Source organism: Tupaia chinensis, unplaced genomic scaffold (genome assembly GCF_000334495.1).
Source record: "Tupaia chinensis unplaced genomic scaffold, TupChi_1.0 Scaffold148874_1, whole genome shotgun sequence".
NCBI lineage: Eukaryota > Metazoa > Chordata > Mammalia > Scandentia > Tupaiidae > Tupaia > Tupaia belangeri.
The window spans coordinates 215,659-238,543 of NW_006208722.1; the positions used below are offsets into that span (position 1 = coordinate 215,659).

General features: G+C 38.1%; 1 long non-coding RNA gene across 1 annotated transcript; it reads left to right on the forward strand.

The window, feature by feature from the left end:
- The first annotated feature begins 12,710 nt into the window (after positions 1-12,710).
- Positions 12,711-22,415, forward strand: LOC102490362 (uncharacterized). Its single transcript, XR_001369872.1, has 3 exons — positions 12,711-12,743; positions 21,194-21,288; positions 22,356-22,415. It is a non-coding gene; the product is annotated as an uncharacterized LOC102490362 (long non-coding RNA).
- Positions 22,416-22,885: the final 470 nt, after the last annotated feature.

A 22,885-nucleotide genomic window follows, 5' to 3' on the forward strand; every position in this document is an offset into this window, starting at 1 on the left:
CCTAAGTGGAAATCAAAGGAAGATCTGTGTCAGATGATATTTTTGGTGCCACGTGGCCTAAGAAAATTACTCATCAAATCTAAAGCCTGATGTCTCTGTCCTCTAAGGATTGGTCCCTTGATATTTTGGCACAATTGGTGCATAAGCTTTCTTCTCTTTTTCTTTTAATTATAATTTTAGTTTGCTAATGTATGGGCTTTTTGTTTTCAGTAAGTTGTTGTAATACGCACATCTCATTATCCATAAAATATAGGGAGGGGCATTCGATTCAGCAAGGGCATATCTTTAAGAAGGAAAGAAAAGACTTTTTCCAGAGCCACCTGCTGACAATAAAAACTGGAGTCTTGAGATGCTGATGTTCACGAAGCTACCAAGAAGGCATGTTATGGGTAGCTTTGTCAAAATATTAGCTAATTTAACCTAAAAAGAATCCAGTTTGAGTTTAGGCACCAGTCAATTCACATCTCACTTAAATGTCAACCTCTGTCTTTGATATCTCGGTCAGTGACATAGTTAATAGGAAGAGTGGCCTGCTATAGCACAAACAACATTTATTATACAAACATTCGACTTTGACAACAAAAAGGATGACTTAGGTTGAAAATACTCTTTAATGTCCTGAATAATATAATTATCATATGCAGGATACAGTAGGAAAAAACAGTAGAGTCGGAACTAGTCAATCTAGTAGGGCTTTTAAAAGTTGCCTTTCAAATTTCTTTTTGATATTAATATTTTCTAAGAATTTTGAATTAAGAATTTGAGGTGACCTCCCCAATAATGAGAGGTTAGTCTTCTTTAATGAGCAAGATAATAGCAGGTAAGTTTGTACATGCTATAGTAGTAAACATGTGTGTGAGAGGTCAGAGGGCTGAGTCAATAGACATATGTTCTGTATGGGCTGGCTTCACAGTGCAGTGGTTGAGTGTTGTGAACCAGAGCCCACATGGCTGACTGTAGATCAAGGCCAAGTCCTACTAGCTTGAAAACATGCTGGGTGCATGCACATGTGCACGTGTGCCCAGGGTCCTGACAGATTAGAGAAATGGAGGAAGGACTGTGCTATGTCCATGTTCCATTGGGGGATACTTTCTCTTTCTCTCTCTCTGCAAGTGCATATACCCTCTGGCAAATAAAAAAATTAAATGTCTTTATTATATCATGTATTTTTGGTTTGAGTTTGGGTTTTGATATTTGGTTTTGGGGTTGTTGTGTGTTTCTTTTTTTCCCCTTTCCACCTCACCCACTTCAATCTCTCCATTTGAGGCTCTCTTCCTAGGAGAGACTTTCTGAGGTTGGGGGTATTTTACTACTTGATTTTATTTATGTAATAAATGTACCTGCTGGTCACATATTATATACTCAACAGACATTAAAATAAAATTTAAAATGGCCTAAGGACTTAGATGCAGGCCTAAATCTCAAATTATCCCAGATAAGGGCATTATTAGAGAAAATAAGTAAATACAGTACTGGAAACACTGGAATTTTTTTTTTTCTTTTAAAACTCTGGATTATTTCCCTGATCAGGTAAATAATTCTGAGAGAAGGCAAAAATCTGTCTTTATATTTGAAAATGACTGCTGAAAGAGCAACTTAACCTCTCCTCCATTGTCATCTACTCTATGAGCCACTGTGCAAGGAGAGTGACGTCTATGGGAAATAGCCTGGTAGTCATTATTTCAGCAAAACCAAGGTACTAACATAATATACAGAACAATAAAACTCAAGCATATTCTCAGCCTCTGAATATCATAAAATAAATGAAAGTGAAGCTGAAATAAACCTCTTTAGATGCAATAGGTAAATACTACAGTAAGGTTGAAGAAGTAGCCAGAGCTTTTCTTTTACACACTGGGCAGCTTTAAAATGAAAGTTTACTTGGAATAGGTAGAGCTACATGCTGCATGCAAAAGACTCTCCTGCTCCCAAGGATCTAGCAAGTAATCTGAAATGTTGTTTTCAATTCGTGACTAGAGAGCAGAGTGTGCCTTGTTCTTGTGACAGATGTGCTCTTTAAAAGTTGTGCAAACTTGGAAATTTTTAGATAGTTGACATGATGAGTTTGCTAATTAAAGAAAAACATAAAATAGAATTCACTTTTGAATTAAAAAATATTTGGAGATCTTAAAGCCACCTCTGAATGAACCTGTTTTATCTGGGTTTTTATACTGTAGAATTACATAACAGTTAACATGCCATTATGTGGGTTTGGGCATTACGCTGTTCTTTGAAACACAGAACCACATATAACAAAATTCTGTTGTAGCATAGGAATGATTAGAAAATGGCACTAAAATTGTGGGAATAAGAACACATCTACTTTATATGAAAACCATCTTACTAAAAATGTACTTTAATGGTTGCTATTACATGTTGACGGCCACAAGTTTTAATGTGGAGACATCTTTCTGAAAATAAAAAAGGATGACCTGCTATATTTTATACCAAATTTTTAGAAATGTGATGTTCTTTTAAGTGATTCATGCCATTGAAACTTGCATTTATAGAAACTTTTATATTCCAAATTTTATTCATGAGACATTTAATTGTACCCTTTTACTAGAGAGAGTGCTTTACAAAATGACATATAGCAAATTAAGAAACAAGACAAGTATCCACTATTATTGTTATCCCCATTTTACAGGTGGAGAAGATAAGTTCAGAGAAATTAAGAATTCTGTCCAAGGTCATACATGGAGTCAATGATAAAGATGAAAATTTATTTCATATTTTCTGGCACTGAAGTCATTTTCATCAGACCATGAATACAAAGAAACAGCTTGCAAATGTTAATGAACAATTCCCTTTGGCTCCATATAAAGTAGAGCCAAAAATGTCATTTCATTGGGCCCAGAAGTGAATTCTTGGCCCGAAATAGGATTGCCATCAATTTCCATCCAAAATGTAGAGTATACTTAGATTAAAAAGTTAGCAATAATGCACTCTTTGCCTACAATGATTTTTTTTTTTTAATTCCCCAGTAAACCTATCCTTCACTTTGAGGCAGTCGTGAGTCAACAGGTCTTTGGGTACAAGGGCACAGGAACTCATTGTCCCTCATCGTAAGAGAGACATCACAATAAAGAAGCAATTATTGTATGCCTGTGGTAAACCTTACTCTTAAAGCTATAAGTATACAAGATGGATGTTGACACTCCTTACTGAATAACAGGGGAACAGTGAGGTGGAGAAATGAATAATAAAGAATCAAGATCTAGACCTGCACCAGGACCTGCACCTTGCCTAAAATATTTGGTTCATGGTTTGGGGTAAATGCTTATTTTCTACCTCTCATATTTTCTCTTAAATAAAAAAATATATGTTAGTGTTACAATCCTGTTTTTCCTCCATTCATTCCTTCACTCTACTCTCATTAGAATGTTGGGAAGTAAAAGGGCAGGAGGAGCTAGAGACTTCCTTTCCTCTTAAGCATCTTGAGTGAGTCTGCCCACAGAGATAGAGATAACAGGATCCTAGTTGTGCTCTGCCATCACTGACTTTTTATTTTTCTTTTTTTGGGGGGTGGGGGGAGGTTTTTGCCATAGGGCGCGTGTGCTTGCCAGAAAGACAAAGACAGAGAGACAGAAAGCGAGAAATCATCTCCTAGGGATATGGCCACACCGCAATCCTTTCTCCTCTCAGGATCTTGGGCATGCATGCACACAGGCCCGGCATGAGTTTAAGTCACCAGGTCTGGGACTCGAACCACGGTCGACTACATGAGAGTCCAGCGACATAACCATTACGCCAACTGCTGGTCCCCATCATTGACCCTTTACTGAGACTACTTCTAAATCTTGTCTCTTTTCTGGAGATGTCTCAGGTTGAGAAGCAGACTTGGAAACACATAATTCTGTGAAATTTTAATAAGAGTCCTCTTTTCTAATTTAGAGAAAAGGCCAAATTTCTTGTGTCAATTTCTCAGGCCTCTGAAGTTATACACAAGAAAGAAATCCATTCATGTTTTCCAAATTTTCCAACATTCACTGGAAAATAGCACCTTAAATCTAAAATTTTAATAAGATAATTTAGTAAATAGTAGGTGTGTACACAAACATGTATAGTGACCAGTAAAACACTTTTTCATCTGTAGAATCAAGATAATCCAACAGTGGTGCTAGAACAACTATTAGACATCAATATGTAGGAGAACTTAGTTAGACCTCATCACATACCAAAAATATAAATGAAAATGGATCATAGACCTAAATGTAAACATAAAACTTACAAAGCTCCCAGAAGAAAAATCTTAGTCTATTGTTAGGTTGCTAATAGAAATTCCTGAGACTAATTGAATTACAAAGAGATAGTAGTTTGTTGACTCACAGTTCTAGTAGCTTGAAATCACAAAGGCAACACAAAATGGTGGAAGGCAAACTTGGCCAACTGCATGGTCAAGTCCCAGAATGGCAGCTTAAAAAACACACTGGGCATATGCGTGCATGTTCCTAAAATCCCAAGAAGGGCATGGAGGAGCAGGCATTGAAGAGTAGTCATCTTTCCTGAGGAGTGCTATCCTTTCTTGTTCCCTGTCTCTGTCTCTCTCTGGTAAGCATTGTGCCCTATAGTAAACTTTTTAAAAATAAAAAAATAAATAAAAGAATAGTCTTTGATTTAGGACACGTTGTATAGCAAAACAAGCATCAGACTTTGTCTGGCATTCAATGTCTCACAATGTTAAATTAATCCATGCAGGCTTATCTACAAATTTCTCTAATCTATATCCTTCATTTAAAACCAAAATCCTTTGCTTGAGTATTATCTGATATTTCCCAAACATCTCATTTTTTCCACCTACTTGTTTTGTTTATACTGTTATATTGGGTTTCTGGGAAAGTCATGACGCATTTTTGCATAAAAGAAAAAGTCGTGACTTTCCTGATGACCTAATAGTTCCTGAAATGCCCTACTGCTTTATCTCCTTTTAGGTCAATTCTTTCTATTTTTCAAAACCCTTCTGAAATGCCATCATCACTGTGGACCCACTGTTAATTTTCTCCAATTAAATGTTGCTTTTTTCCTGTTTGGCTTCCAAGTTTTCTACACTTTGTGTTAGCTAGCCATACATTTTTAATATCTTTTCTCTTCCTATGGCCGTAACAGTGGCTGTGAGTGAGAGGGTGGGTGGGTGAGGGCTACATTCAACAGGATTGGCAGCATTCGAACTTCCTGGTGGTAGGCATAGACAAACTTGGTGATTGACTTGAACTGCCTGCAGAATTCCACAACTTTACTTGCATATAAAGATAAAACATTATCTTTGATTACTTGACATTTAAAAAATCAGAACTTTAACTTATTGATCTTCTCCTTCATATTGAATGTTCTGACATAGAATATCACACATACACACAGAGAGAGAAAGTATTACATTTATATTTAAATTATGATTTTTATCTTAAAATATGAAATGCAGGATGAAAGATAATATATGTTTCTTAGTATAGTAACACTCAATTTATTCAGCATCTTGATGAAAGAGAATTCTGCAGGTGATAAAAGCTTACCTCTTTGAGTTCCAGAATTTAAAATTATTTTTATATATTTAGGAATGAAAATGTTAGTGAATTGCACTGCATATATTAGTATATGGCAAGAGGACTACTTAATTGGAAGATTTTGACCTTAAGTTGCCCTTTAATTGAAGAGTCATCCTTAAAATCATTGTGCATAGAAGCTCAATTATTACTAATCATCGACATTGACTGGCAAACAATAGAGTACCCTTGAATTGAAAACTGAGGCAGGTCCCCCGAGCTGCTTGCCCATGACCTCTGTGTCCTAATATCCCACTTGTCATGTATTTCTTCTTCTAGAATGTCATGTCTGAGAGTAGAGGCTGTGCCTTCCATTTCTCTGTGTCAATTTTATTGTGCTTCCATGTGTGCAGAACACCAGTTATTGCTGACTTTCATTTTATAAAAAGAAACAGATTACCCATTAAAGGAAAATCCTGTTTTTCAGAAGGTTGAATAAGAGAGTAGTTTTTCTAAAATTTTAAATACAAATCCAGCTGGTTAAACTAAAGCCATTGAAAAGAAGCTTAATTGAGGAATATATTCTGGCTCAGAGCCGACTATCTTTTCATTTGATTGTAAATTGGATACAATTTTATTCACTTCAAGCTCTTGTCTTTCAGTATTTTATTCCACTGAGACCAGTAAATAAGTGTTAATAGTCATGTTGAGCTCAGTTAGACTACTTCCTTCACTTAAATTACCCATTTTGGTTGTATTATTGTCAGCCGGCCTTTTGCTTGTTGACATTTTTATTGAATGATTGCGCAAGAAATGTTGATATTTTCATATGTTGTTTTGACCCTTCACTAATCCTCTTTATCTGCCATTTCTTTCACCTGAAATATTCTCTTCTTCCCCCATGCTTTACCACCCATCCATCAAAGTACACCTTTTTCTCCTATAAAAAGATGTTCACTTGTGTCCTTCAGTAATCTTTCCTGAGGATGTTACCTTTCATTTTTAAGGTAAGATTCTTTGATGATAGAGAGTCTTATCTTCTCTCTGTGCCACAATGTTGCTTTGTTTTTGGGAATGGAAGACAAAAGTGATGAGGAACAGAAATGTTTGAAAGCAATAGAAGATTACTTGTAGAAAAACCTACTTTTTCTAAGCTTCGTTCCTAGAAAGATTTGTTAACTAAGTAAGTCCTCAACAATGTCAACAATAGAGACCTGGTTTTCATGCTCATATTGATTTCTCTATAATCCAATTGCATTTCTACCAAAGTTTATGACCTTGGAATCATGCTCAAATTTCAACTCCTTCATTGCCCTTATCGAATTTTACTTATATGGAATATGCACATAGTTATACATTTTGTCCTGTGATATGTGACAACAGTGTGAAAACACAATGTGAACAAAAAATGTATTGGAGATACATTCAGGGAATGCAATACAAGAATGGGTCAGGGTTGGGACCAGCAGATGGTGTAGTGGTTACATTTTTTGACTCCCACATGACTAGCTGTGGTTCAAGTCCTGAAGCTGGAGCCTTGAAAAATCACACTGCACATGTGTGCATTGCATGCCCAAGATTCCAGGAGGAGAATGAAAGAGAAGGGATTGTGGTGTAGCCAACCTCCCTGAGGGTAATTTTTCACTTTCCCTCTCACTGTCTCTCTGTTTCTTGCGATCTCTCTCTCTCTCTCACACACACACACACACACACACACACACACACACACACACAAGCATTCATGCCCTAAGGCAAAAACCCTCTTAAAAAAAAAGAAAGAAAAGAAAAGAAGAGTGGATCAGAGTTGAGAGGATGCTGCTAGATCTGTTGAATTTGAAGTTTCTCTTGGGTATCCAAATAAAGACATGCAAAATACAGATAGATAAACAAATTGATAGATACACAAAAATAGACCTTGGTACATATATTATAGCTAATATTTACAGAATACTAACTGTATACCAGGTACTGTTATAAATGCTATATATGTATTAACTCATTTCATATGCACATGATCACCATCAGTTTAAAAAACACAATTGTCTTTGTTTTCAGATTAGGAAATGAATCTGAAACTCTGAAACATCGAATAATTTGCTTAAAGTTACACAGATAGGGCTAGAAGGTGGCATAGTGGCAAAAGTGGCTGGATCCCACACAGTGGACCACAGTTCAGATCCTGGACCTGACAGCGTTAAAGACACACTAGGTATATGTCCATGCATGCCTCAAATCCCTAGAGGAAAATGGAGAAGAAGGGATTGTGGTTTAGCCATCTCCCCAGGAGCTGATTTCTCACTTTCCCAACATCTCTCTGTCTCTCTCTGGCAAACATATATACCTTATAGCAAAAAAAAAAAAAAAAAAGTTACACAGAGAGCTACTGGTATAGCTGACATTCCAGTTAGTCTCCAAGTACACATTTTGCCACTGTATTTTGCACTTGATCTATTTCCACATAAGAATTACGCATATGTAGGTGATAAGTGACATCATTTCAATGGATATGATCACTGGCGTAGTGAAAGAGTACCACAAACACCTAAGGAATAGTCAGTCTATGATCTTTCCCTGAAGTCTTTAGGATTCTGTTTAGGATTCTCCTGTTCTGGGGGTTCTCAGTCATCTATGACTATAGTTTGCCAACCACATTAGCAGCTTCTCCTTAACCAACCTGCCTTATAAACCAATCCAGGAACTGTGTCCCCACACCTGCCTTTTGAGAACCTGAACGGTCTTAAATTTGTACTTTGTCCAAATAAAAACTTTTACAATTAGCTTTAAAATGACCTATTACTGTAACTTTCTTACTCTTCCTATTTTTCATTGTATATTCTTCTCTAGCTATGCAAAAACAGGTAAGGTAGTTAAGCTCTCTAGTTTGTCTCTAAATCACCTTATTTCTTTTCCTGGGTTGTTTCCCCCTATCTTCACATCCCTGTGCATCAAAACACTTCTGGCCTCTTTTGCAATTTCTCTCATTCTCGTCAGATAAATTTTATATAAGCTCCTACTTAACCCACCTCCATCTTACTCCCATTATAAATCACCATGATTGCTCAATATGCATAAGCGATTCTGGGCAGATGTTGCTGGAAGCAAATGTTTATGTTTCTTTAATTTTATTTATAAATGATAAGAGAATATTGTACTCTAGTTCATCACAGGTTCGAATTATCAGAGATATTATATACACACACACACATACATATATACACACACATGTATGTGTGGGTATATATATATGTAAACACACACACACATACACACACACACACACACACACACATTAATGGCCAATTCTCCAATATTAAAATTCAATAACAACTTCACACTGAAAATACAAACTACACTGAAAATAATTTAATCTTCCTTTAATGACTCTGAAAGCACTTCAGGGTTTTGAAGTGTCTCAAGATTATCATTATCATTGTCCTATATATGTAGAGGGGTAATAAAAATTTCCAGTTCATAGGTTATCAGATTAATCAGTTTTTACTGCATTTCTTTAGGTTTGCCTCACTTCCCCCATTACATTGTAAGATCTTTAACAGCCAAAACCATATCCTCTATTTGTTTTGTTTTTCACATAAGACTTTGCACAAATAGCTAAAAAGTTCATATTTTTCTTGTATGGAGTTCAGAGTAGACAGAGATACTCTTATTTTCATTTTTCCATCTTTCCCTTTTACTACATATGTCAGGATTTAATGTACTATTCCATCCTACAGTTAGAGGAAAATGTAAGTAGTAATCACTTTACCCTTGTACTAACTGACTAATGACTCATGATTCTTTGGGAATATTTCAATCATATAGTACATTATAAGAGCAGCACTTTTTTTTCTTTTTTTTTTTGGAAAGGTTTTTGCTATAGGGCGCGTGCGCTTGCCAGACAGACAGAGAGAGACATAGAGACAGAAAGCGAGAAATCACCACCCAGAGGGGATGGTCATGCTACAAGCCCTTCTCCTCCATTCTTCTCTAGGGATCTTGGACACGCACGCACACGCGCCCAGCGTGAGTTTTAAGCCACCGGGTCCGGGACACGAACCGTGGTCGACTACGTGGGAGTCCAGCGACATAGCCATTACGCTAACTGCTGGTTCCCAGGAGCAGCACTTTTCACTAATATCTCATTCTCCTCTACTTACAGGTACACAGGTAGATCCATTTTCCTACCCTGAAATTAAGTATAGCCAACTCTGAAATTAAGTATAGCCATACAACTTCCTTGGACAATAAAGATATTATGATGAAAGGGACAAATGCCACTTCCTATTAGAATACTTAATCTTGATGCCCTACTCTCTAGTTATTTCTTCTGCTATGAAAATCCTAAAATAACCTGTTGATGTGAGATCTGTACAAGATTGAAGCAGCTGTAACATTAAACTGACATATGGAAGATATCTGCCTTCTGGAAGCCCTTAGAGCAAGAGCAGGCATCACATGAGCACAAACGAAAAACTCGTCAAGTAAAGTTATTTAGATTTTGAGCTTGTTGTCTCACCACTGCTTGGTGTAGCATAACGTGATACATTATGTACTTTATGTCTTATGTATTTCTGTCCATAAACAATACATTCCTATAGATAGGTCAGAAAACCATGTCTGAAGCATTTCTCTACCCTCAGTATCTTGCCAAGATAGTTTCTAGTAGGTTGTCAAATAGTATTTGTGAAATAAATAAATGAAAACTAAATACTCCTTATTTTTATAAACAATGAGATAATAGTCTCCACTTGGTCATTTCTTTCACTCTGTTCTTTAAAATTAGGATTTATGCTTAGGAATTTGTAGGCCTAGCACAGTTTTGTAAGTCTAAAGTTTTCCTAAAGCTACAAGCTCCCCAAATCTAAAGTGTCTCTTCAGTCTCATCTTGATTTATATGGTACCCCCTTCTTTATTATTTATATATTTCTTACATTTATTACTGTACGTCTTTACAGTGTACAACATGGTATTTCCCAGCATGAATACTGCACCTATCATTTTTGTGTCTATTAAATGTTTTGCTTGTTTATTCCTCGATCTCCTCCCTCCCATCCCCTGTTACACACCTCTTATTACTCACCCCTCCTATACTGTCTCTATATCTACAATTGCCCTCTCTGCTATTATACCTTTGGTAAAAAACAATGAGACCTTCCTTTTTTCTAAAGCTTTTTTTCTTTTCCTTCTTAAAGCTGTCAATTGTACTACTGTTTAGATCATTTCCTTCTAATACTAGCTTCACAGTAGGAGGCCATTTTCTCAGCTCTTGCTGTCATTGGGATCCATTAAACTACTCTGCTAGAACATCCCATAAAAAAGGCTTCACACAAGCTCTGTGTGGAAATAGATTGGGAGTAACAGATATAACTAATATGGTGAAGTAACAATTTACCTCATGGTTCTAAAGTCCTCATGTCACCTAGGTTGTCATTCTTACTTTCCTTATAAGCAATTCAAGAAAGGCTTCCTGGAATCCTGATGAAAACTGCTATAAGAAACTTACGGTATAACTGAGGTTGATTTGAGATAACTGTTATTCCTACCTAGTTAGGAGTATTTGATATTAGGAAGGAATCAGATGAAGGTCAATGCATAGGCTAACACCCTCTGAGCCAGGTTACATGACCAATGCATCATTCTTTTTCAGCCCAACAAGCCAGAAAGCCAGAAGTTCTTGAAAATTAGACAATATTTACATATATGAAGTGGATACAGAAAGGTAATATGTAGTAGAAATAATACAGACTGGGAAGTCTGACAAACCTGTGTTAACATTTTAAATCCTCCACTTACTTGCTCTATGAGACAATGAAAAAATTGCTTATATGAGGTCCAAAGAATTTTTTCTTTTTGGAATTGTTTGCTACACACACACACATTCTACCTCATTTTAGTTGAGCTGTAATATATTTTTCAATTTATTTTAGTGTTTCTATTTCTTTCTTAGCAATGGGTTATGGTTTTTATTAAACAGATTTTATACATATGCAATTAAATTTACTTTCAAGTATTTAATATTTTTGAAAATTTTAAATTTTACTTTATATTATTAAATTTTTATAAATGCTATTTTAGAATTTTAATTATTAGATTAAATATTTCAACTAAAATGCAAATATTGTCACACTAGCTGAAAAAGCAAGATCAACTATATGCCATCTAGGAAAAAAATGTACTTTAAATACAAAGCTACAATCAGTTACAAACAAAAGAAAGAAAAATGCAGTTGAAATGAAAATGGTTGGCTATATGAATATTAAACATAATATAAAAAGGGAAATATTCCCAATAAATCATGCCAGAAAACAATATCTTTAAGAGAAAATGTAAACATCCTTCACATGAACAAAAATTTTCTAAAACTAGAACTGACTATAAAAGTAAAACTCTAATGTTTCTAGAGAAAATTGTAGGAGGAAATTTTTGTGAGATCACAACGAACAGATTATTTAGAGGGTGCTCATTTCTCTCCCTCATTTTCACTCTTACATACACATACTTTATCATGAATAAAAGGGGGAAAAAGTGTTTGAAAGAGAATACTAAGGATGTGGCCAAGGGATCATTTTCTAAAGAGATTGGTATGGATAGGAGGAAGACAAGTGCTGTTCATCAAGACAATGGAAGAAAGATCCCAAAGGCATGTTTTAAGATGTTTAGGGTTTCCCTTTCCATTCCTAAAAGTACTCAGAGCTCTAAAAGGCAGTTTAGTTTAGCAGATAAGCTCAGGCTGCTTTTCTTAGATTCACTGGTCAGGGCCACCCATAGTAACCCTTGACTTGCCCCAGTTGTGGCACAAGGTGGCTCAGGTGCATCTTGAGTCACCTTTTCAGAGGCTAAATAGCAAGCTTTGGTGGTATTAAGTATACAGGTTTTCAGAATATAATAGCTGTAGAGGTGTATAACAAATGGAGTCAGAATGGTTTCATCAGGCTCTTTCACTTCCTATCTTATCATGTTTGAAGACCAAAGAATAAACAACTTATACTATTAATTGTACTGCACTTCATGCTTATTTTATAATAATGGCTTTGCTGGTTTATGCCATTGCATGTAGCATGCATGTGTCTGTGTGACAGTATGATTTTGACAATGAGCTACTATTTTCTGCAGCCTCTTTAAGAGAAAGGAGACACCTGGTCAGCCATCCCTGCTGCCCTACTTGCTAACCCTGCTCTGTTCGACTTTGGCTCAGCATGGTGAGTCCTGATGGCCTTGTCATGACTTGGCTTGGCCTTGGCTCAGTTCAACTCAACTCAACTTCAGGTACTGTGAGCTCCAAGAAGGAAGCACTCTGAGTATTCTTCACATGCCATACTAGCTACAAGAGGGAGGAAGCACTTGTGAGCACTGCTAAGGGTTTTGCAAGCATATTAAGAGCTCTGTGAGCTCCCACTAAATTCAGACAATAAACAACGTGACATTAGTGCCTTGCATCTTTTTTCCAATTTCCTGCATTTCAGTTTGACCTACCCTTCAAAGAAGGAAAGAACCTCACAAAACATTTGATGCTGTGAGAAGGATAGGAAGAGGTAGGAGATAATCCTGCAACCCTTGAGGTGCTGGGATGGTCTCTTTCTTTCTTTCTTTCTTTCTTTCTTTTTTTTATTTTTTTTTTCTGAGAGGGTTTTCGCTATAGGGCACGTGCGCTCGCCAGGCAGACAGAAAGAGACATAGAGACAGAAAGTGAGAAATCCCCCCCCACGGGGGATGGTCAAGCCGCAATCCCTTCTCCTCCATTCTCCTCTTGGAATTTTGGGCACGCACGCACACGCGCCTGGCGTGAGTTTTAAGCCACCGGGTTTGGGACGCGAACCGCAGTCGACTACGTGGGAGTCCAGCGACATAGCCATTACACTAACTGCTGTTTCCCGGGATGTTCTCTTTCTAAGATGTGGTTACTGTGTTAGCCACTTGGGTATTCCCCGGTAGATATGAAGGGGTAGATGAGACACCAAACAGCATAGAAAAGGCTTTGACTGCTGTAGCTGAGTTGAGGGTGGAAAAAAGATAAATGGATAATCATTTGCGTGGGATGAATTACACTAGAGGCACTCAGACAACAGAAGATGCCCTGTGTAATGCTGCAAATGTGAAAGAAGAAGCTCTTGGGGAGAAGATATGGACACTGAAATTTGACCTTGAAATGGCTGAGGCTGAAAACGTCCAGAGGATGGATCATTAGAGCAGATACTGAGAAATGAACCTGTTTTGCATGCTCAACCAGTCATGCACCAGAAGGTGAACTATGAGTAACCAGTGGCACAGGGAGGGGGAGTTCCACAGAGTCCCCCAGAGTGACTGAGTTCTCTTCGTGTGTGCCACACACCCAGACTGAACTATTAGGCCTGAGTAAATACTTCCAGCAGCAGCCAAAGGAACCTATGGCTTTTCGGTTATTGTGACTGTGGGACTTGGAGGTCAATTGTATTGTTTGAGAAGCTGGCCTTCATCGCCACACTGCCTTTCCTGCAACAGTGACTGCAGAATTGTCACTGATATGCTCTGGGACAAGGAAATCATTCTTTGATGGAATGGTTGACTGCTGCTATGAGAACAGTCTGATATGATGCAGGCGAACTGCCAGCAACTACAACAGTACATAAAGAATGAAAGGCATGCAACTTCAGCAACTCAGGTACTCCCGTTAAAGAACTAGATCAAGAAACATGCCACCTCCAGAAAGAGAGGTCAAGCATTGTTTGCTTTAATTTGGGGTCAGACTGAGGTACTCGCATCACAGTGATGAGCAGGAACCAGGGGCTCCATGTTGGTCTCTATACAGTGATCCCCTGTGGATGTACAAGGGGTGATGGCTCTGGTGGACACACGGCTAAATGTAGTTCTGTACATGGTAACTCTGAGGAGTGTGCAGGACAAGTGTCCTACACAGATGGCTATGGAGGCAAGGTGATTACCATGACAGTAGTGTTACTGCTCTTGGAAATTGGGCAACTACCCCCACCCTTAAGTCTAGGGATGGATATCTTGCTAGGGGTGCAACTCTGCATTTCCACTGAGGAATTTTACCTGCATGTGCAGATGGTGACAAATGTGGTTAGACAGCATGCTAAGCACCACTTTAGAGGGTTAACTACACCAACAGGTGGTAAATGTAAAACAGTACTGGTTGACTAGAGAGCATGATGAGATTACTGGCACCATTTATAAACTAGAAAGTGTGAGAATTGTGAAATTTACCCATAGGCCTTTTGACTCTGGTCCGGCCATTGAAGAAGCTGGATGATACTTAGAGAATGACTGTGGGCTATTGTAAACTGAACAGAGGGTGCTCCCCCTTGCATGCAGCAGTGCCAGATACACATTGTGATTACGGACCAAATCAGCCAGCGTATGGCTATTCTATTGCATTGAAGATGTGTTATTAACCTCTGATTCTCTTGTAGATCTAGCAATAGCTGCTACACAGATAGTAGAGCATCTTCAAATGTGTGAATGAGTAGTCAGTCTGAATAAAGTTCAAGGTTTAGGTTCGTCAGTCAAGTTTTAGAGTGTTATCTGGTTGAGTAAGACCTGGGCAATTCCAGAGGTAAGAATTGACAGAATGCAAGCAGTTCCTCATGCTATTCGAGAGCCTTTATCCCCCATTTTGCTATGATTTATAAGCCTCTGTATGGTGAAACAAAGAAGGGTGCTCCTTTGGAATGGAATCCTGATCAGGAACATGTGTGTGTGTGTGTGTGTGTGTGTGTGTATGTGTGTGTATGTGTGTGTGTGTGTGTGTGTGTGTGTGTGACAGTCTGGTTTTGGCAGTGAGCCACTATTCCTGGCTACTAAATGCCTTGTGCAAGAAGCTTGGGCCTCACAGGTAGTAGATCCACATAAGTCATTTGAATACTGTCTTTGGGTGAAGCTTGTGGCTCCAGAAAATGAACAACAGCATCAGTCAGTGGGATTCTAGTTACAGCTGTGGAAAGGAGCTGAGCACTGATATTTCCTAATTGAGAAGCTGCAGGAGGGAATATACACCTCACTGATAGCCTCTGAGGCTGTAACGGGGACCTGGTACTAATGAGAACTTCTTACCCTATCGAGAGATGACTACAACATTGGTTGTAGATACAGCACAGACCAACTTTAGTAAGAGAAACTTACCTGAGACAGAGAGAGAAATTTCCTACCAGTCCCTTAAAAGAGAGCTTTATCAAGCACTGGACTCAGTACAATACAATGAAGAAGTACTAGATTCTGAATTACAAATGAAAAATCAGCCTGAGCCTTCCCCACATAGAAAGGAGAAAGGCCCTATTTCATAAATGGCTTGTATAGCCGTCCTCAGAGGCACTCTGGTAGGATACCAGGAGTAGACCTAGCAGCCAGTGGGCTATACTGTAGGATCTATCAGTGATAATGATAAAAGAAGAAGAATCTCTTTCTATTGGGTTGTTGGAAAAGTCATGATGCATTTTTGCATAGAAAAACATGTCATGACTTTTCTAACAACATAATATATAGAGAGATAGCTGGACTGCATCCAAGGGAATAAAATATACCTTGACAACGGTAGATAATGCTACTTGACTCTAGCTTATGGAACCTGTAGCCAGAGTTGACCTGAAGATCAATACATGGTCACTCACAATGAAGGGGTGGGTGGACAAGATAGGAAAATCTCATGGTTAAGTGAAAAGTCAAGGAGTGGAGGAGTGCTCCCTTATGCGGCTATCCTGCACGGAACGCAGTACTCATGCAGACGTCAGTCAGTACGACAGAAGTACTTTTAAAGTCAGGCTATGGGAGACAAGGAAAGTTGTTGCTTCCTGCCCTGATGCCAGTGATCCCAGGACAGACAGTCACTTGGGAGGAGTCTGGGAAGTTTCAGACCTCCTTGTATCAGTGGCTAGGACTTTTGGCTCCCTGGGAACAAAGGTTACAGAACAATTTCTGAGTTTCTTTGTGGATAATTCATCAATGGCCTCCACAGGTACAAGTCACCAGACCAAGCAAGTCAGGAACAGATGCTATTAAAGGTGATTTTATTCTAACCATGGTCCTTTCCCGTGTTACTGGTAAGTTTCAGGAAATTACATGCCTCACAGTAGACCCACTACAAGAGTGGTGATCTAACCTAGGTTCTGCTTGGTGCTGGGTATTTGCCCTCCTAGTGGGAGGTGTCTATGTTCTTGTTGCTTATTATAGTTTATATTGTTATGATTAATGGGCACAGGGTTCTGGCCTCCTTGCTGAGGGAACATTGAAGAATTTAGCTGTGTAGATTATAAGGTGAGGAACCCAGAAGGGATGGAATGTATTGCAAATGGAGTCAGAATGATTTAGTATGGCTCCTCACCTCCTATGTTATTATTTGAAGGTCACAGGGTAAACAACTTATGTTATTAGTTGCACTGCACCTGTGTGCTTGTTATGTAATTTTGACTTTTCTGTTTTACATCGTTGCATGTAATGTGTGTGTGTGTGTGTGTGTGAGAGAGAGAGAGAGAGAGAGAGAGAGACAGTCTGGTTTTGGCAATGAGTCACTATTGTCTGCAGCCCCTTTAAAAGAAAACCGGCAACTGGTCAGCTAGCCCTGGAGCCCTGCTAGCTAGCCCTGTTCTGTGTGGCCTTATTTTAGCCTGATTAGTGCTGATGGCCTCGACTTGGCTCAGTCTTGGTTTGGCTCAGTTCAGCTCTGCATGTTGTGAACTCTGAGAGGAAAGAAGCCACTCTGTGAGCTAATGCCATGTACATTACTAGCTCCAAGAGGAAAGAAGTACTGCAAGTGTTGCTATGGGCTTTGTGAGCCCACTAAGATCTCTGTGACCTCGCACTAAACTCAGACAATAACATGACATCAGTCCCTCTCATCTTTTTCCAATTTCCTGCATCTCTGTTTGATACACCCTTCAGAGGAAAAAAAAAAAAAAACCTTGCAGAACAAGGGGCATGGCCACCTCCACCTAGATTTCAAAGGGTGTCACAGGCATCCTGGAGACCAAGGATAAAACCTTCCACAGGGACAGAGCCAGTACAGAGAGTTCCTGCTAGGGCAATGCTGATCAAAAATCTGGATTGGAACTGCCACAGAGAGTCCCCACTAGGGCAATGCCTAGGAAAGCTGTGGAATGAGAATACTCCCAAATCACAGAACCATAAGGACATAGAATATAATTCCAGCCTGGGGAGTTGTAGCCATGGTACTCCAACCCAAAAGACCTGAATACTGGACTGAACCCAGCAAAACAATGGGGTGAGACTGCTTAAGATTTCTGAGCCCAAACTTAGCACCAGTTTGACCAGGTTGTGGAACATGGAATCAACCCAAACTATTTTAGAGTTTTAATATTTAATGCTCAGGACCAGCAGTTGGCATAATGGCTATGTCACTGGACTCCCATGTAGTCGACTGTGGTTTGAGTCCTGGACCCAGTGGCTTAAACTCATGCCAGGCATGTGTGCGTGCATGCACAAGATCCCAAGAGGAGAATGGAGGAGAAGGGATTGCGGCATGGCTATCCCCTCTCAGGGTGACTTCTCGCTTTCTGTCTCTCCGTCTCTCTCTGTCTTCCTGGCGAGCGCACATGCCCTATAACAAAAACCTCTCCGAAAAAAAAAAAAAAAAGATTTAATGCTCTTTTTTTTTTTCCTATTGAATTTTGAACTTACTTGGAACCAGTTACCTCTCTTTCCTCACCTATTTCTCCTCTTTGGAATGGGAATGTCTGCTCTATGCCTGTCTCAACATAGAAGTAGGTAACTTGTTTGATTTCAGAGTCTCACAGCTGGGGAAAAATTTGCCTTGTGATGAATCAGGCTTTGAATCTCAATCTCACCCATATATGATTTAGATGAGATTTTAGACTTGTGCTTTTGAGCTGATGTTGGAACAAACTGAGACTTTGTGGGCTCTTTGGACGAAAAAAATATATATTTTGTATCAAGAAGGACATTTTGGAAACTTTGTCAACAATCTCTTGTCTTAACATTCTTGGATTTACTTCTGGGTTATCTATTCTGTTCCATTTGTCCATGTACCTGTTTTTGTGCCAGTACCATGCAGTTTAGGTTATATGTCTTTGTAATATATTTTGAGCAGAGGTAGTATGATGCCTACAACTTTATTCTGTTTAGACAGAAATCCTTTGACTTTTTTTTTTGGTCCTTTGTGATTTCAAAAAAAAAGTTATGATTCTTTTCAATTCTTGTGAAGAATGTCACTGGGAATTTGTTAATCACTTTGGGTAGTATCAATATTTAACAATGTTGATTCTTCTAATCTATGAACAAAGGAAGTCTTTCCATTTTTGGTGTCTTTTTCAATTTGTTTCCTCAGATTTCTAGAGGTAATTAGGGTTTTGTCCTCTTGAATGGATTAATGGCGTTACTGTGGGTGTAGGTTAATTATCCTGGAAATTCGTTCATTATTAAGAGACAGAATTTATTATAAAAACAAGGTTAGCTTTCTTTTGCCTTCTCTATCTGTATGTTCACTTCTGCCTTTCCCTTTCTGAATATGAGATCACCTTCACCAGATAGTGGTGCCATGCTCTAGGGATTCCCAATCCTCCAGAACCATAAGCCAAATAATCTCTTTTGTTTATAAATGATTCATTCTGATGGTATTCTGTTACAGCAACAGAAAATGAACTAAGACAAGCACTTTTTTGCTTGTTTTGTTTTGTCTTTGTTATAGGACATGTGCACTCACCAGAGAAAGAGAGGGAGAAAGACAAAGGGAAGGCCTCCCAGGGGGGATGGCCACACTGCAACTCCTCCTCTGCCAATCTCCTCTCAGGATTTTTGACATGCTCGCATTGGCACCCAGCATGAATTTTAAGCTGCTGGGTCTAGAACTCAAACCACATAGCTGGCCATGTGGGATCCAGCACCTTAATCTGCATACCACCTGCTGGCCCCAACAAGCACCATTTTATAGCCAGAGAAAGATCGAACAACTTTCATTTTTTCATAAACATGCATTTCAAAAGTTACAATACAACCCTAGAATAAAGAACAGACTTTTTAGAAAGAGTTAGAGAAGGACAGCAAGAGAAGGAGAGATAAATGTGTGGGAAAGTACTTGATATCCTGAAGATGGGACACATAGGACAAGGGACAAATGGTGCTGGGGAAGAGCAGCCTCAGGACCAGGACTATGATGAAATACATAAAATCAAATCACTAGCTATTGCATAAATTGGGGCATTTGCCATGTTTCTATAGTTAATGATCTTTGCCAACACATTACTTAATGACCACTTGAGAAGATGCACTTGAGAAATATAATTCAGACCAGTCCTAGGTAAAAAATATTTCTCCTTAAAAACTAACAGGACATTTTTCCTTCTTAAGAATAGAAATTATATATCAGATCTCCATCTCTTTTCCTTTAATCACTTAGAAAATGTCACTTTTTAAAATTAATTTTAGAAACTGCCTTCTCCCTACTGTATATTTTCCTGTTCTTTTTAGCATTGAATTATATTTTTCAAAATTATAATAATATATACCTGAAATATTTACTAAAAGAATTTAAAAATAAATTAATGCATGAATAAATCAATTAAAAGCAAATAATAGCTATTTTTCAAATGAATATTTCACTATGTATGATAGAATTTATATTAATATATCTACTCAATTCATTTCTTATTAATAAAATATCTTAGTCATTTGAGATTGTTTCAACTCATCTATTTCACTTAGAACAATGTGTTCTAAAAGGCATGCTAAAAATTATATTTGATGGTGGATATATTTAACACCTCTTCTTGTTCCCCTATGTATACGGTCTATGTTTCTTTCCCGTGGGCATGTACTAGAATTATTTTAAGACAATATATCATTTTCATGATGGCCAACTCCAGCCGCTGATAATTTATAGTTCTGCAACCTTTTCTTCATACAACAAATTTAACATATTTTAAGTCTTAGATATCACTCAGTGTTTGACTTATTACATGGTATGAGACAAAATATGAAATTGAAGAAAATATTCATTTGTAGATAGGTCTTATAATCAGTTCGTTTCAGTTCCAGACATCATAGCAATTGTCTGTCCCACTGTGAAAATACTCTCATGTTTCTCGCATCAGTGTTACTTTAATGCAGGAGCTCTAACAAGAATGGTATAGTCATCCTGCTTCCACGTGTCCTAATGCCATTAGCATTAATACTAAATGAATGTCATTTAATTTAATGAGAAGTCTAATTCCTCACCCATTTACTGCCCCTTTAAGTGTCTATCTTCCTTCCTAAGCCTGCTGCAAGGCATGTGAGAAACCAGTAAAATTGAAGATTTAAAAAGAATTTTACTTCACATGCCTTGAACTGAATTGCTCTTTACTGGCATTCTAAAAGTAAAGAGATCTATGGTCATATCATGCTCTTTGTCTTTTTTCCTCACATCTTAGTGACTTCCATAATGCTCCTACCAAAATGGCTTATTCAGGAATCAAATAACTTCAATACCAACTTTTCAACCTCATTTATGTTTTGATAAATTATTTGGATTTCTTCTTTTTTTTTTTTAAGTAATGAATGTTTGGATAACATTGCTATGGCTGAAAGGAAACAATGCTACCTTATTACATCTCAGGTAGACAGTGTATTCCAAGTGTTTGAATGCTTTTTTATATTTAGATGATTGAAGTTTGCAATAAGAAAGCACGAATTCTAAAAAGTTATGTGGCTGTTGAAATGGAGCTGCCATTTTTCTAAAGTATAACACCCATTCTTGTCATGAAATTGTATTCAAGATGCTGAACTGCAAACAACAGAGAATCAGATATTGGCAAAAGAGATGCTCTAGAAAGAACAACGACAAAAAAATCCTGATGGATTCCTTAATCATGTAAGTCACCAGTGAACAATAAAGCACTGTTAAGATTGCTTTAGAAATTAGGTCTTGACCTGCCTTTTTGAAAAATCTCACAAAGTAAATTGAAAACATAAATGGATACGTGTTTTTGAGAGAGATTGGGAGAACTGCCTTTCAGTATAATGAAGATAAAGGATGTTTGTACTATCAGAGACAAACATTAAAATTAATGATAGCAATCCTGAAGAGGATGAATTATTCGGCCTTTGAATATATGTCATATAGTCATGTCATCAGTATGTATGCAAAGGGTGTGTTCTTGCTCACAGAATAATTTGACTAAAATAAGGAAAATCAAGCCAGGAGAGTATAGAGTTCATAAAGAGGTGCACGTATAGTTTGGGTTGCCAAAGGAGATGTGTGTGATAGTCTGTGACAGTTCGCACACGTAACAATGTTATCCTCTTGGGCGTCCTATCAGACTCGTCGGTTTCTTCCCTAGAGTCCTTGTTCTTCACTCAGCTTTCTTTCCCTGATGCTGGTCCTTCTCTTTCTGGCCCTTTCACCACCTGTCTGGCTGCATATTTATGGGTGTTTTCTTCATTGCCAGCCAGAGACTGCAGAGCTAGCATAATGCATAGCCTGACTCCCTGGCCTTCAGTCTCAGTCGCTAAGGTTCAGTACCTCTTATCACCAAGGCCTACTGCTACATCACTGTGTCCTTTATTATTGTTTTGCCTTTTGGGGGGTACTTACTGTTATCTAAAGTTTCAGAAGCCATACTGAAACGGATACCTGAGCCTCTGATGTTGCCATCTTCAGGACCAGTAATAGGGCAGTCAGGCAATGGCATTATCTGCATGAACTAGACTCATAAGAAAAACATGAATTACAGTGAGAATAGTTTCAGTTAACAGATCAAAGTGTGACGATTTACAAATGACTACTATTCTGATCCACACGATAATAATCAAGCATAAAAGATCACAGAGGAAGAATCACAAAATGGCTTAGTATACATGGTAAAGTTTATACTACTTAAACTTTCCTGGATGATTTGGTGTTATGCAAAGTGGCTTTTTTTTTTTTTTTTTAATCAGAAAGATCTCAAATAGTGACTCTGCCTTAGGACTCTGACGCTTAGAGCTGGATTGATTAAATCACGTAAGTACCCTGAGATAGTTTCTATGTGGCTGAAGTCGAGATGTTTACCTTGTAGATTTAAATATTTAATAATAAACTAACACACAATAGGTACTCAGTAATATACTAGTATGAATTTAAAACTAATAACAACTATCATACATATGTGGAACTTTCTTCTTCTGATTTTTGACAGTGGGCACGTATAATCACTGGAGAGAGAAAGAGAGAAAGGGAAACCAAGAAAGTAACCCTCACAGGGAACCGTCATGCCACAATCCCTTCTCCATTTCCCCTTCCTTTTGGGATTTTGGGCACATCCACACATGCCAGCATGTTTCTCAAGCTGTAAGACCCAGGACTTGAACCGTGCCATCAGCCACATAGAATCCAATCGCCCCAGTCACCACAGCACAGGCTGGACCACAGCATGCTTATAATTAGTCTGAGGAACTGAAAGTATATACGCTAAAATTGGTGATATTAA